The sequence below is a fragment of the Salmo salar genome, chromosome 21, assembly GCF_965601325.2.
Source record: "Salmo salar chromosome 21, fSalSal1, whole genome shotgun sequence".
NCBI lineage: Eukaryota > Metazoa > Chordata > Actinopteri > Salmoniformes > Salmonidae > Salmo > Salmo salar.
The window spans coordinates 53,130,788-53,144,432 of NC_138311.1; positions in this window are offsets into that span (position 1 = coordinate 53,130,788).

Below are 13,645 nucleotides of genomic sequence, written 5' to 3' on the forward strand. Positions count from 1 at the left end.
GTTGTTTAATTTGTCTGGGAGCAAGATGTCGTTGTCCGCGACGGGGCGGTGTTTCTCTCTCTGTGTGGGTGCGTTTCTATGTGTGTGTGTGCGTGTGTCCGCAAGCCATTATAATCATAATCATCACCTGTGGCTGTTTTAATCAAGACTGATTCAAGTAGGGAAAAAAATGCTTCTGATGATGAACACTTGAATCGTCAATCAATTCAATCAGCCACTGAGTTCAGCCCACCAGCCACTGAATTCAGCCCACCAGCCACTGAGTTCAGCCCACCAGCCCAACTCACGTAGACCACAGGACTTGATTAAGATAGATAAAACAATCAGTCACCAAGCATTTCAACTCTTCCAAGCCTGTCCTGCTCTACCTGCAGTATTGCAGATTGTCTAGCCCTGAAGATATACTTTAAAAAATAATTTTCCTTCCTTCCTTCCTTCCTTCCTTCCTTCCTTCCTTCCTTCCTTCCTTCCTTCCTTCCTTCCTTCCTTCCTTCCTTCCTTCCTTCCTTCCTTCCTTCCTTGATACATGGCTGAGGACAGGAACAAGTACAAGAAGACCCGCTACGACCTCCGCAGAGTCATCAATCAAGCAAAGGGACAATATAGGAACAAGGTTGAATCCTATTACACAGGCTCTGACACCCGCCACATGTGGCAGGGGTCTACAGTCCATTACGGATTAGAAAGGAAGACCCAGCTGTGACCTGCCCAACGATGCCTCTCTACCAGACGAACTCAATGCATTTTATGCATGTTTCAACAAAAAACAACACAGAGCCGTGCATGAGGGCCCCTGCTGACCCAGAGGACTTGGTGATCTTGCTCTCCGAGACCGACCTGAGAAAGGTTTTTAATCAGGTCAACACTCGTAAAAGCCTCATGGCCAGACGGTATTTCAGGGCGTGTTTTCAGAGCATGCTCAGAACAGCTGGCAGATATATACACAGTCATTTCCAACCTCTCCTTGTCCCAGTCCCACCATCATTCCTGTTCCTAAGAACTCTGAGGCTTTATGCCACAATGACTACCACCCTGTATCATTCACTTCTGTAATCATGAAGTGCTTTGAGAGGCTGGTTATGGCACACATTAACTCCATCATCCCAGACACCCTTGAGACCCACTCTAATTTGAATACTGCACCAACAGATCCATAGATGATGCACTCTCAACTGCACTCCACACTGCCCTCACCCACCTAGATAAGAGGAATGCCTATGTGAGAATGCTGTTCATCGACTACAGCTCAGCATTCAACACCATAGTGCCCTCAAAGTTCATCATCAAGCTCAGGACCCTTGGACTGAACACCTCCCTCTGCAACTGGATCCTGGACTTTCTGACGGGCTGACCCCAGGTGGTAAGGGTAGACAATGTCACGCTGACCCTCAACACAAGGCCCCACGACTGTGTGGTTACACACAATTCCAACATCAAGTTTGCTGACGACACGGCGGTGGTAAGCCTGATCACCGGGACGATGAGACAGCCTATAGGGAGGAGGTCAGAGACCTCCCTCAAGTGGAGAAGTTGTTGTAAGACCAAGGAGCTGATTGTGGACTACAGGAAATGTGGGGGTGAGTACGCCACATCGACGGGGCTGCAATGAAGCGGGTCGAGAGCTTCAAGTTCCTCTGTGTCCAAATCATTAAGGAAATGAACTGATCCACACACACACAAACAGTCGTGAAGATGGCGCGACAGCACCTCTACCCCCTCAGAAGGTTGAACATCTCATCCCAAAATCATGGGCATTAATATGGAGTTGGTCCCCCCCTTTTGCTGCTATAACAGCCTCCACTCTTCTGGGAAGGCTTTCCACTAGATGTTGGAACATTGCTGCGGGGACTTGCTTCCATTCAGCCACAACCGCATTAGTGAGGTCGAACACTGATGTTGGGCGATTAGGCCTGGGGTTGAGGTCAGGGCTCTGTGCAGGCCAGTCAAGTTCTTCCACACCAATCTTGACAAACCATTTCTGTATTATCTTCGCTTTGTGCATGGGGCATTGTCATGCTGAAACAAGAAAAGGCCTTTTCCAAACAGTTGCCATACAGTTGGAAGCACAGAATTGTCTGGAATGTCATTGTATGCTGTAGCGTTAAGATAACACTTCACTAGAACTAAGAGGCCTAACCCGAACCATGAAAAACAGCCCCAGAACATTATTCCTCCTCCACCAAACTTTACAGTTGGCACTATGCATTGGGGAAGGTAGCGTTCTCCTGGCATCCGCCAAACCCAGATTCATCCATCGGACTGCCAGATGGTGAAGCGTAATTCATCACTACAGAGAACGCGTTTCCACTGCTCCAGAGTCCAATGGCGGTGAGCTTTACACCACTCCAGTCGATTCTTGGCATTGCACATGGTGATCTTAGGCTTGTGTGTGGCTGCTTGGCCATGGAAACTCATTTCATGAAGCTCACGAGGAACAGTTCTTGTGCTGTCCTTCCTCCCAGAGGCAGTTTGTAACTCGATAGTGAGTGTTGCAACCGAGGACAGACATTTTTTATGTGTTACACGCTTCAGCCTACCACTTTGCAGCTGAGCCGTTGTTGCTCCTAGACATTTCCACTTTACAATAACAGCACTTACAATTGACCAGGGCAGCTCTAGTGGGGCAGAAATTTGACAAACTGACTTGTTGGAAAGGTGGAATCCTATGATGGTGTCACATTGAACGTCACTGAGCTCTTCAGTAAAGCCATTTTACTGCCAATGTTTGTCTATGGAGATTGCATGGCTGTGTGCTAGATTTATGTCATCTACGGGTTTGGCTGAAATAGCCGAATCCACTCATTTGAAGGGGTGTCCACATACTTTTGTATATATAGTTTAGCTATTCTGTATCCGGTCAAAGTCTATTACATAGACATATCTAGATGTGGGATGCCCTCTTACCTCACTGGCCTGTGTCCCTTCCTGTGTCAGGGCTCGGCTGACCGGGTATGTGGGATGCGTCCCCCTCACGTCCCCCCTCTCTCAGTGCCAGCGCCTCTGGGCTCTAATCTCGCCGGCGTGCCTGGCAGATCACTACGGCGACACCGGCTCACAGCGCTGCCGCGCTCCGGGCCCACCGCGCACCGCTCCACCATGCAGCTAATCCGGCCCACAGGCCCCTGAAGCCCTGGAAATAAGCCCCAGGAGGTGAGGCTCGGTGAGCTGTTCTCCTCTTCACCTTCAGGGTTTTGTCTTCACGCTGTGTACATGATGTACGTTTTGTTTGGTAACATGTGTAGCTTTTCTGTCTTTGGTTTGTTTTTATATAAGTGTGTTTATTTGAAACGTTGTAGATTCATCTTCATTGCAATGGCACATAGCAGGTAGCCTAGTGGTTAGAGTGTAGGGGCGGCAGGTAGCCTAGTGGTTAGAGTGTAGGCGCGGCAGGTAGCCTAGTGGTTAGAGTGTAGGGGCGGCAGGTAGCCTAGTGGTTAGAGTGTAGAGGCGGAAGGTAGCCTAGTGGTTAGAGTGTAGGGGCGGCAGGTAGCCTAGTGGTTAGAGTGTAGAGGGGGCGGCAGGTAGCCTAGTGGTTGGAGTGTAGGGGCGGCAGGTAGCCTAGTGGTTAGAGTGTAGGGGCGGCAGGTAGCCTAGTGGTTAGAGTGCAGGGGCGGCAGGTAGCCTAGTGGTTAGAGTGTAGGGGCGGCAGGTAGCCTAGTGGTTAGAGTGTAGAGGCGGCAGGTAGCCTAGTGGTTAGAGTGTAGGGGCGGCAGGTAGCCTAGTGGTTAGAGTGTAGGGGTGGCAGGTAGTCTAGTGGTTAGAGTGTAGGGGCGGAAGGTAGCCTAGTGGTTAGAGCATTGGGCCAGTAACTGAAAGGTTGTTGGATCAAACCCCTGAGCTGACAAGTTAAAAAAAATCTGTCGTTCTGCTGCTGAGCAAGGCAGTTAACCCACTGTTCCCCGGGTGCTGACGACATGGATGTTGATTATTGCAGCCCCCAGCACCTCACTGGTTCAGAGGGGTTGGGTTAAATGCGGACAGATGCATTCAGTTGTACAACTGACTAGGTATCCCCCCTAGGTAGCCCATGACTGTTGAATGCATTCAGTCATAGATGTGTTGCTGTTACTACTCTCTCTGTCTGTCTTACCTCACAGGGAATTACAATGAATCATTTTACCAGATGTCCTTTCTGGAGAGTGGCCGAGAGCCACTCAGGAAGAGAGAGAGAGAGAGAGAGGAACACAGGCGTGAAACACCAAGGAGAGGAAATCACATGTAGTCTTGTGGTTTCTCGCTGGTGGGAACCATCCTTCTCCTCTTCCTCTTTTTTCCTCCTCCTCCTCCTCTTCCTCCTCTTTCCCTGTCGCCCATTGGCTCAATGAGGCTAGGGGCAGGGGTGGGCGGAGGGGTGGGCAGAGGGTGGTGGGCGGAGGGTGGTGGGCGGAGGTCTGAATGGAGACTGTGGGGACTGATACCGCTAGTAGGGATTAAATTACTCAGAGGTGGGGAGAGGAGGAGACACACACACTGTTTACGGACTCTAACCTCATTCCTAACAACACACACACACACAAACACACGTAACCAAGGGTCTTAGAGTAGAGAGTGAGGTGAAAGGTTACCGGCTGTAGCCAAAGATACACTCTGTTGTTGTGTGGACTGTTACTACCCAGCTAACAACAAAACATTCCCACAACTTTAGAAAATCGTTCCCTTAAGAGTCTCATTTGGTCATTAACTAACGGTTTTCATAGGATTGTTCCCGTGATGTGCAAGGAATATTCTCAAGAGCTCATTCTATTAATGTCAAATATACTGCTCTAAAAAATAAAGGGAACACTTAAACAACACATCCTAGATCTGAATGAAATAAATAATCTTATTAAATACTTTTTTCTTTACATAGTTGAATGTGCTGACAACAAAATCACACAAAAATAATCAATGGAAATCCAATTTATCAACCCATGGAGGTCTGGATTTGGAGTCACACTCAAAATTAAAGTGGAAAACCACACTACAGGCTGATCCAACTTTGATGTAATGTCCTTAAAACAAGTCAAAATGAGGCTCAGTAGTGTGTGTGGCCTCCACGTGCCTGTATGACCTCCCTACAACGCCTGGGCATGCTCCTGATGAGGTGGCGGATGGTCTCCTGAGGGATCTCCTCCCAGACCTGGACTAAAGCATCCGCCAACTCCTGGACAGTCTGTGGTGCAACGTGGCGTTGGTGGATGGAGCGAGACATGATGTCCCAGATGTGCTCAATTGGATTCAGGTCTGGGGAACGGGCGGGCCAGTCCATACCATCAATGCCTTCCTCTTGCAGGAACTGCTGACACACTCCAGCCACATGAGGTCTAGCATTGTCTTGCATTAGGAGGAACCCAGGGCCAACCGCACCAGCATATGGTCTCACAAGGGGTCTGAGGATCTCATCTCGGTACCTAATGGCAGTCAGGCTACCTCTGGCGAGCACATGGAGGGCTGTGCGGCCCCCCAAAGAAATGCCACCCCACACCATGACTGACCCACCGCCAAACCGGTCATGCTGGAGGATGTTGCAGGCAGCAGAACGTTCTCCACGGCGTCTCCAGACTCTGTCACGTCTGTCACGTGCTCAGTGTGAACCTGCTTTCATCTGTGAACAGCACAGGGCGCCAGTGGCAAATTTGCCAATCTTGGTGTTCTCTGGCAAATGCCAAACGTCCTGCACGGTGTTGGGCTGTAAGCACAACCCCCACCTGTGGACGTCGGGCCCTCATACCACCCTCATGGAGTCTGTTTCTGACCGTTTGAGCAGACACATGCACATTTGTGGCCTGCTGGAGGTCATTTTGCAGGGCTCTGGCAGTGCTTCTCCTGCTCCTCCTTGCACAAAGGTGGAGGTAGCGGTCCTGCTGCTGGGTTGTTGCCCTCCTACAGCCTCCTCCACGTCTCCTGATGTACTGGCCTGTTTCCTGGTAGCGCCTCCATGCTCTGGACACTACGCTGACAGACACAGCAAACCTTCTTGCCACAGCTCGCATTGATGTGCCATCCTGGATGAGCTGCACTACCTGAGCCACTTGTGTGGGTTGTAGACTCCGTCTCATGCTACCACTAGAGTGAAAGCACCGCCTGCATTCAAAGGTGACCAAAACATCAGCCAGGAAGCATAGGAACTGAGAAGTGGTCTGTGGTCCCCACCTGGAGAACCACTCCTTTATTGGGGGTGTCTTGCTAATTGCCTATAATTTCCACCTGTTGTCTATTCCATTTGCACAACAGCATGTGAAATTTATTGTCAATCAGTGTTGCTTCCTAAGTGGACAGTTTGATTTCACAGAAGTGTGATTGACTTGGAGTTACATTGTGTTGTTTAAGTGTTCCCTTTATTTTTTGAGCAGTGTATAACTTACCCAGAACTTGGTTGCCATGTTCTCAGACCTTAAGATATTTAATGTTCTAGACATGTTTCATGGGAACGTTACAAGAACATTCATGTGTCCAGTTTTCTGTGGTTTAGGAGAATATTCCATCAACGTCCCACCAAACATACACGGGTTAAAGGGATAGTTTGAGATTTTAGGAATGAAGCCCTTTATCTACTTCCACAGAGTCAGTTGAACTCGTAGATACTATTTCTTATGTCTATCACAGGAGGCTGGTGGCACCTTAATTGGGGAGGACTGGCTCGTGGTAATGACAGGATCGGAATCAGTGGAATGTTATCAAACACATGGTTTCCATAGTTTCTGTGTGTTTGGTGACATTTCATTTGATCCTTTCTGGCCGTTATTATGAGCCATTCTCCCCTCAGCGACCTCCACTGATGTCTCTGTGTCCAGTATGAAGGAAGTTAGAGGTAGTTTGGCGACTCCAATGCTAACTAGCATTAGCGCGATGACTAGCTAGAACAATTATTGTTTCTGTTGCCAAGCCCATCAAGGCCCTGATTGGTCCACCACTGATCCATTCACAGCTATTTTGTCTGTTGGCAAGGTTACTCACACAGTGCTTTTTAAAATAGGGGTTTTTGAACTTACATATGATAACATTGTGGAAGTTCAATTAAAACAGTTATTATTATTATTCAACATGTCCTCACCAAGATTCACAGTACTCCGATCTTCCCTCTGGAGCAATCATGTTGTTGTCAGGTATCAGTTCATCAGATTCATCGCTGGGCTTTATTTACTTAATTCAGCAATGTAAAGGGTTTTCTGTATAGTTGTATAATGTCGATGGAGCATGTTAACCTGTTTTAATTATACTCCTGAATCGCTAGGATCAATAAAGGTTTGTCTTGAGCGTACTTTTAACAGAGCTGAGATTTACTTCAAAGTGCTGTAAATAATACGGTAAACCCCAATCTCTGGGTCCCAGGTGATTCTGTTGCAATTTGTCTGTTTTTTTTCCACATTAAAACTTGGATATGAAACTCTGTGTTGTGTATTGTTTTGGTATTACTGCATCATAATTGCTTAGATGGCAAACGTGAGAAAGGACAGAAAATGCTACTGTAAATATACACAATGTCTGATAGTTTGAGAATATGGCCTGGTCCTGTATGGAGAGTTACTATGGTCTGCTAGTTGGCATGGTCCTGTATGGAGAGTTACTATGGTCTGCTAGTTGGCATGGTCCTGTATGGAGAGTTACTATGGTCTGCTAGTTGGCATGGTCCTGTATGGAGAGTTACTATGGCCTGCTAGTTGGCATGGTCCTGTATGGAGAGTTACTATGGTCTGCTAGTTGGCATGGTCCTGTATGGAGAGTTACTATGGTCTGCTAGTTGGCATGGTCCTGTATGGAGAGTTACTATGGCCTGCTAGTTGGCATGGTCCTGTATGGAGAGTTACTATGGTCTGCTAGTTGGCATGGTCCTGTATGGAGAGTTACTATGGTCTGCTAGTTGGCATGGTCCTGTATGGAGAGTTACTATGGTCTGCTAGTTGGCATGGTCCTGTATGGAGAGTTACTATGGTCTGCTAGTTGGCATGGTCCTGTATGGAGAGTTACTATGGCCTGCTAGTTGGCATGGTCCTGTATGGAGAGTTACTATGGCCTGCTAGTTGGCATGGTCCTGTATGGAGAGTTACTATGGCCTGCTAGTTGGCATGGTCCTGTATGGAGAGTTACTATGGTCTGCTAGTTGGCATGGTCCTGTATGGAGAGTTACTGTGGTCTCCTAGTTGGCATGGTCTGTCTGTCTGTCTGTCTGTCTGTCTGTCTGTCTGTCTGTCTGTCTGTCTGTCTGTCTGTCTGTCTGTCTGTCTGTCTGTCTGTCTGTCTGTCTGTCTGTCTGTCTGTCTGTCTGTCTGTCTGTCTGTCTGTCTGTCTGTCTGTCTGTCTGTCTGTCTGTCTGTCTGTGTCTCTCTCTCTCTCTCTCTCTGCGTGTCTCATTCTCTCTCTTTCTCTGTATCTTTCTGTCTCTAACTCACTCTCTCTGTCTCTGTTTATGCTTGTTTGTCTTTTTCTCTCTCTCTGTGTATGTCTGTCTCTCTCACTCTGTCTCTCTCGCTCTCTCTCTCTCTTTGTCTCTCTCTGTCTCTCTCTCTGGAAAGTATAGGTGCATATAGGCTTCAGTGTCTAGGGCCCCAAGCTGGGCCCTATGTCTGTACGTGCGTGGGTGTTTCTCTCATTCCATCAAGAGAAAGCCTCCCTCCACTCCTTCCCTATCAGTCCGGTCTGGGCTTGTTTTTTTAATTGGACCAGGAATCACAAATTGAGAGCACAAATCATTATCTTCCAATCCACAAATTGGGTTTTCTTTCTTTAGGCCGAAGTCACACAGTTTTACACCAGCCATCAAAATGAAAGCTGTTGTTTACTTTGGTGGCAGTTCAAACGATTGTATTTGAGCAATTACCATGACATTTCATCCCGTGCTGAAACCTGAGTCCATAAAATTCTAAATTCCTACCGTCGGCGAAGTTGTAACATTGGTATTAAAGAATGTGGTGTCTCCATTGACGACAGCCAAGCTTGCTGGACTCATTAGTACAGCTAATGTAAATGGGAGGAATCCCAAGGCAGCAATGAAGCCAGATACCTGATGGTTAGGCCTACCAATCACGCCCTGTCCCTCCTTTCTTCCGTTCACCATGGGAAAATGTGTCTTCACATCTTTTGTTTCAAGGCCCATTAGCCCGTCATGGGGACACCAATTAAACGTTTATTTGATTCATTCATGTTCGTAGTCAACAACAGGCTACTGAATATATTATACACAGTTACATTTAGAAAATACATTCAATTACATTTCAGTCATTTAGCAGACGCTCTTATCCAGAGCGACTTACAGTAGTGAATGCATACATTTCAATTCACACATTTTTTTTGTTTTTTTGTACTAGCCCCCCGGTGGGAATCAAACCCACAACCCTGGTGTTGCAAACACCATGCTCTACCAACTGAGCCACAGGGAAGACGGTGGGTCCTAGCTTACAATAAATTACAAGAAGTCCCATTTTGTTGGCTCTGAGGAGGGATGTTCACCTCGTCATGTCCCGTGCAGACCAGGTCAGAGTGACTGGAGGTTATTGATCCGCCTCTCTTCTCTCTTACATAACCATTATCTTTTTTAATTCTAAATCAAATCACATTTTATTGGTCACATGAGCCAAATACAACAGGTGTAGACTTTATCGTGAAATGCTTACTTATGAGCCCATTCCCAACAATGTAGAGTTAAAAAGTAAGAGAAAATATTTGCTAAATAAAAAAGGAAATAGTAACACAATAAAATAACAATAACGAGACTATACTGTATATACTGAACAAAAATATAAACGTAAAATGCAACATTTTCAAAGAAAGGAAATCAGGCAATGTAAATTAATTCATTAGGCTCTAATCTATGGATTTCACATGACTGGGAATACAGATATGCATCTGTTGGTCACAGATACCTTACAAAAAGGTAGAGGCATGGATCAGAACACCAGTCAGTATCTGGTGTGACCACCATTTGCCTCACGCAGCGCGACACATCTCCTTCACATAGAGTTGATCAGGCTGTTGATTGTGGCCTGTAGAATGTTGTCCCACTCCTCTTCAATAGCTGTGTGAAGTTGCTGGATATTCGCGGGAACTGGGGAAAAAATGCTGTCGTACACATCGATCCAAAGCATCCCAAACATGCTCAATGGGTGACATGTCTGGTGAGTATGCAGGCCATTTTCAGCATCCAGTAATTGTGTACAGATCCTTGCGTCATGGGTCTGTGCATTATCATGCTGAAATATGAGGTCATGGCGGTGGATGAATGGCACGACAATGGGCCTCGTCACGGTATCTCAATGCATTGAAATTACCATCTAGTCCTTACAATAAAATGCAATTGTGTTTATTGTCCGTAGCTTATGCCTGCCCATACCAAAACCCCACTGCCACCATGGGGCACTCTGTTTACAATCTTGACATCAGCAAACCGCTTGCCCACACAACGCCATACACGTGGTCTGGGGTTGTGAGGCCGGTCCGACGTACTGCCAAATTCTCTAAAACTACGTCATGGTGGATATTTTTTTTTTTAAGATTCAATTCTCTGGCAATAGCTCTGGTGGACATTATTGTCCCCAGCACAAGGTGCACATGTGTAATGATTATGCTGTTTAATCAGCTTCTTGATATGCCACACCTGTCAGGGGGATGGATTATTTTGGCAAAGGAGAAATTCTCACTAACAGAGATGCAAACAAATGTGTGTGTGTGTGTGTGTGTGTGTGTGTGTGTGTGTGTGTGTGTGTGTGTGTGTGTGTGTGTGTGTGTGTGTGTGTGTGTGTGTGTGTGTGTGTGTGTGTGTGTGTGTGTGTGTTGGAGTGTTGGTGTAGTACTTGCCCCCAAAAAATTATAATAATCTAAAGTCTTTAAAAAGTCTGTCTGTTGCTAGGGTCTGTTAAGGTTGCTAGGGGCTGTTAGGGTTGCTAGGGTCTGTTAGGGTTTCTAGGGCCTGTTAGGGTTGCTAGGATCCGAACTGTAAAGATGATGGATAAAATATGTGTCCAAACAGGACTCAGTCACAAATAATAATTCGTTACCAGATCATTTACAGTCGTGGCCAAAAATATCGGCAACCCTGCACTTTTTTCAAATAATGCATAATTTCTTCCAGAAAACCATTTACATTTTAGTCATTTAGCAGACACTCTTATCCAGAGCAACTTACAGTAGTGAATGCATACATTTCATGCATTTGTATTATTTTTTTTTAATTCTCTTTTGTACTGACCCCCCCATGGGAATCGAACCCACAACCCTGGCGTTGCACACCATGCTGGCGTTGCAAACACCATGCTCTACCAACTGAGCCACAGCGAAGACATATTTTGGTATCCACATATGTCCTATATCTTCAGTGGGCAGTTGAACAAAACAAATAAATCTGAATAATTTACTAAATCTTAGCTAATTCCACAAAGAAATTCTAAAATGTCCCGGACAATATTATTGGCACCTTCTAGAAGTAGTTAAAAATAATTAGATTTCAAGCAGGTGATTCTCATTTACTCACCTGTGGTGAGTTGAAGGTGCCTGCTGTATAAAAATCACATATTCAACCAGTTTGGACAGAGGAAATAACTCATTCTCCTATTTTGTGTCACTGTGTGTACTGCAATGAGCAAAAGAAAGAAAACCAGAGAATTATCTGAGTTCAGACACAAGATTATAGCCAAGCATGGACAATCTCAAGGCTACAAGTCCATCTCCAGAGACCTTGATGTTCCTGTTTCCACCCTACGTAATATTATCAAGACGTTTAAGGCCCATGCCACTGTAGCCAGCCTCATTGGACGTGGCCACAAGAGAGAACTTGATGGAAGATTACAGCGAAGGATTGTTTGAATGGGGGAGAGAGTACCTCGGTCAACTGCCACAGAGATTCAAGCTGACCTTCAGACACAAGGTACGACAGTTTCAACTCGTACCATCCATCGCCAACTCAATGAAAGGGGGTTATATGGTAGGAGACCCAGGAGGACCCCACTGCTGAGAAAAAGACTGAAAAAAGCCTGACTGCAATTTGCCAAAAGACACCTGAACATGACAAAATTCTGTGGACAGATGAGACCAAATTAGAGGGGGTTTTTTGTTGGTAAAACACACCATCTCTATGTTTACAGAAAACAAAGTGAAGCTTTCAAAGAAAAGAACACCTTCCATACAGTCAAACATGGAGGAGGTTCAGTGATGTTTTGGTGCCTCTGGCACTGAGTGCCTTGAACGTGTGCATGGCATCATGAAATCAGGTGAATACCAAAGACACCCTTCTAATCTGGGAGAACTGGTATTTTGGAGCGCAATGTCGGTCCCAGTGTCAGAAAGCTGGGTCACCGTCGAAGGTCATGGGTCTTCCATCAAGACAATGATCGCGAACACACTTCAAAAAGCACCCAGAAATGGTTCAAGACAAAATGCTGGACTGTTCTGAAGTGTCCAGCAATGAGTCCAGATCTAAATCCCATTGAAAACTTGTGGAGAGATCTGAAAACAGCAGTTAGGAGAAGGTACCCTTCAAATCTGGGAGAACTGGAGCAGTTTGCACAAGAGGAGTGGGCCAAACTACCCGTACAGAGGTGCAGGAAGCTCATTGATGGTTAAAGGAAGTGCTTGATTGCAGTTATTTAGACCAAAGGCTGTGCTACCAAATTTGAAGTCTAGTGTGTCAATAATTTTGTCAATACCATTTCTGTTTATTTACTGATTTAAATGGATATATTCAGTTCTGAATCAAAAACAAAGGTTCTGTAATATTAACAGTGAAATAACGAATTGTGGAGACCAAATTCTTCGTTCAATTTCAACGTATTTTTAGGGAAAATTGTTGAGTTACTTGAAAAAAATGCAAGGTTGCCAATATTTTTGGCCACGACTGTAATGATACATTCCATAGCGTCTTCCCATTAGAAGCCTAATGCAGTACTGGGATGGTCAGTGTGTTATCTTCTTTTTAGGGATGCCATTTGATCACCACAACAAATAATTCGGGGACCGACTGTCTTCTGGTAAGGTGTGTGTGTGTGTGTGTGTGTGTGTGTGTGTGTGTGTGTGTGTGTGTGTGTGTGTGTGTGTGTGTGTGTGTGTGTGTGTGTGTGTGTGTGTGTCTTTTTTCTCAGTTCGTGTAGGGATTTGCTGGTCGGTGACATGCCTCCCTGCGCCTGGCTCCTTCTAGTGCCGGTTCAGGGAAGTGGGCATTCTAGCCGAGTGGTACGGACATCGCCGACAGAGACCGCAAACACGGAGCACTCCCTTTAAACACAGTCTTATGACTGAGAACCCGCTCACCACTCAAGCAGCTGGCTACGCAAGGCGCAGACACAACAAACACCCGGACAGGAGAGGTGAGATGGATATACGCGCACACAAGCTCTCCAGTGACAGTGATAGAGGACTTTAGTGGACACCAGATCTTTGGCGATAACTGTCAGGAATTGGGACAGATAGGCGACATAATTGTAACCTTCCTATTTACCTGACTTGCAGGTAAGTTTCTGGCATGCGTATTTGCCATGTTTAAGGCCAAGCGCAATTATGACAGACTTACAACTGTGATGAGTTTTAACTTTAAATGATTGCAGATAATTTAAGTTCCCTATTTGTTGGCTTATATGGTTTCCATTAGCTTTGGCTCTTTAAAATACAGTACCAGTCAAAAGTTCTACATTGTATAATAATAGTAAAGACATTACAACTATTAAATAACACACATGGAATA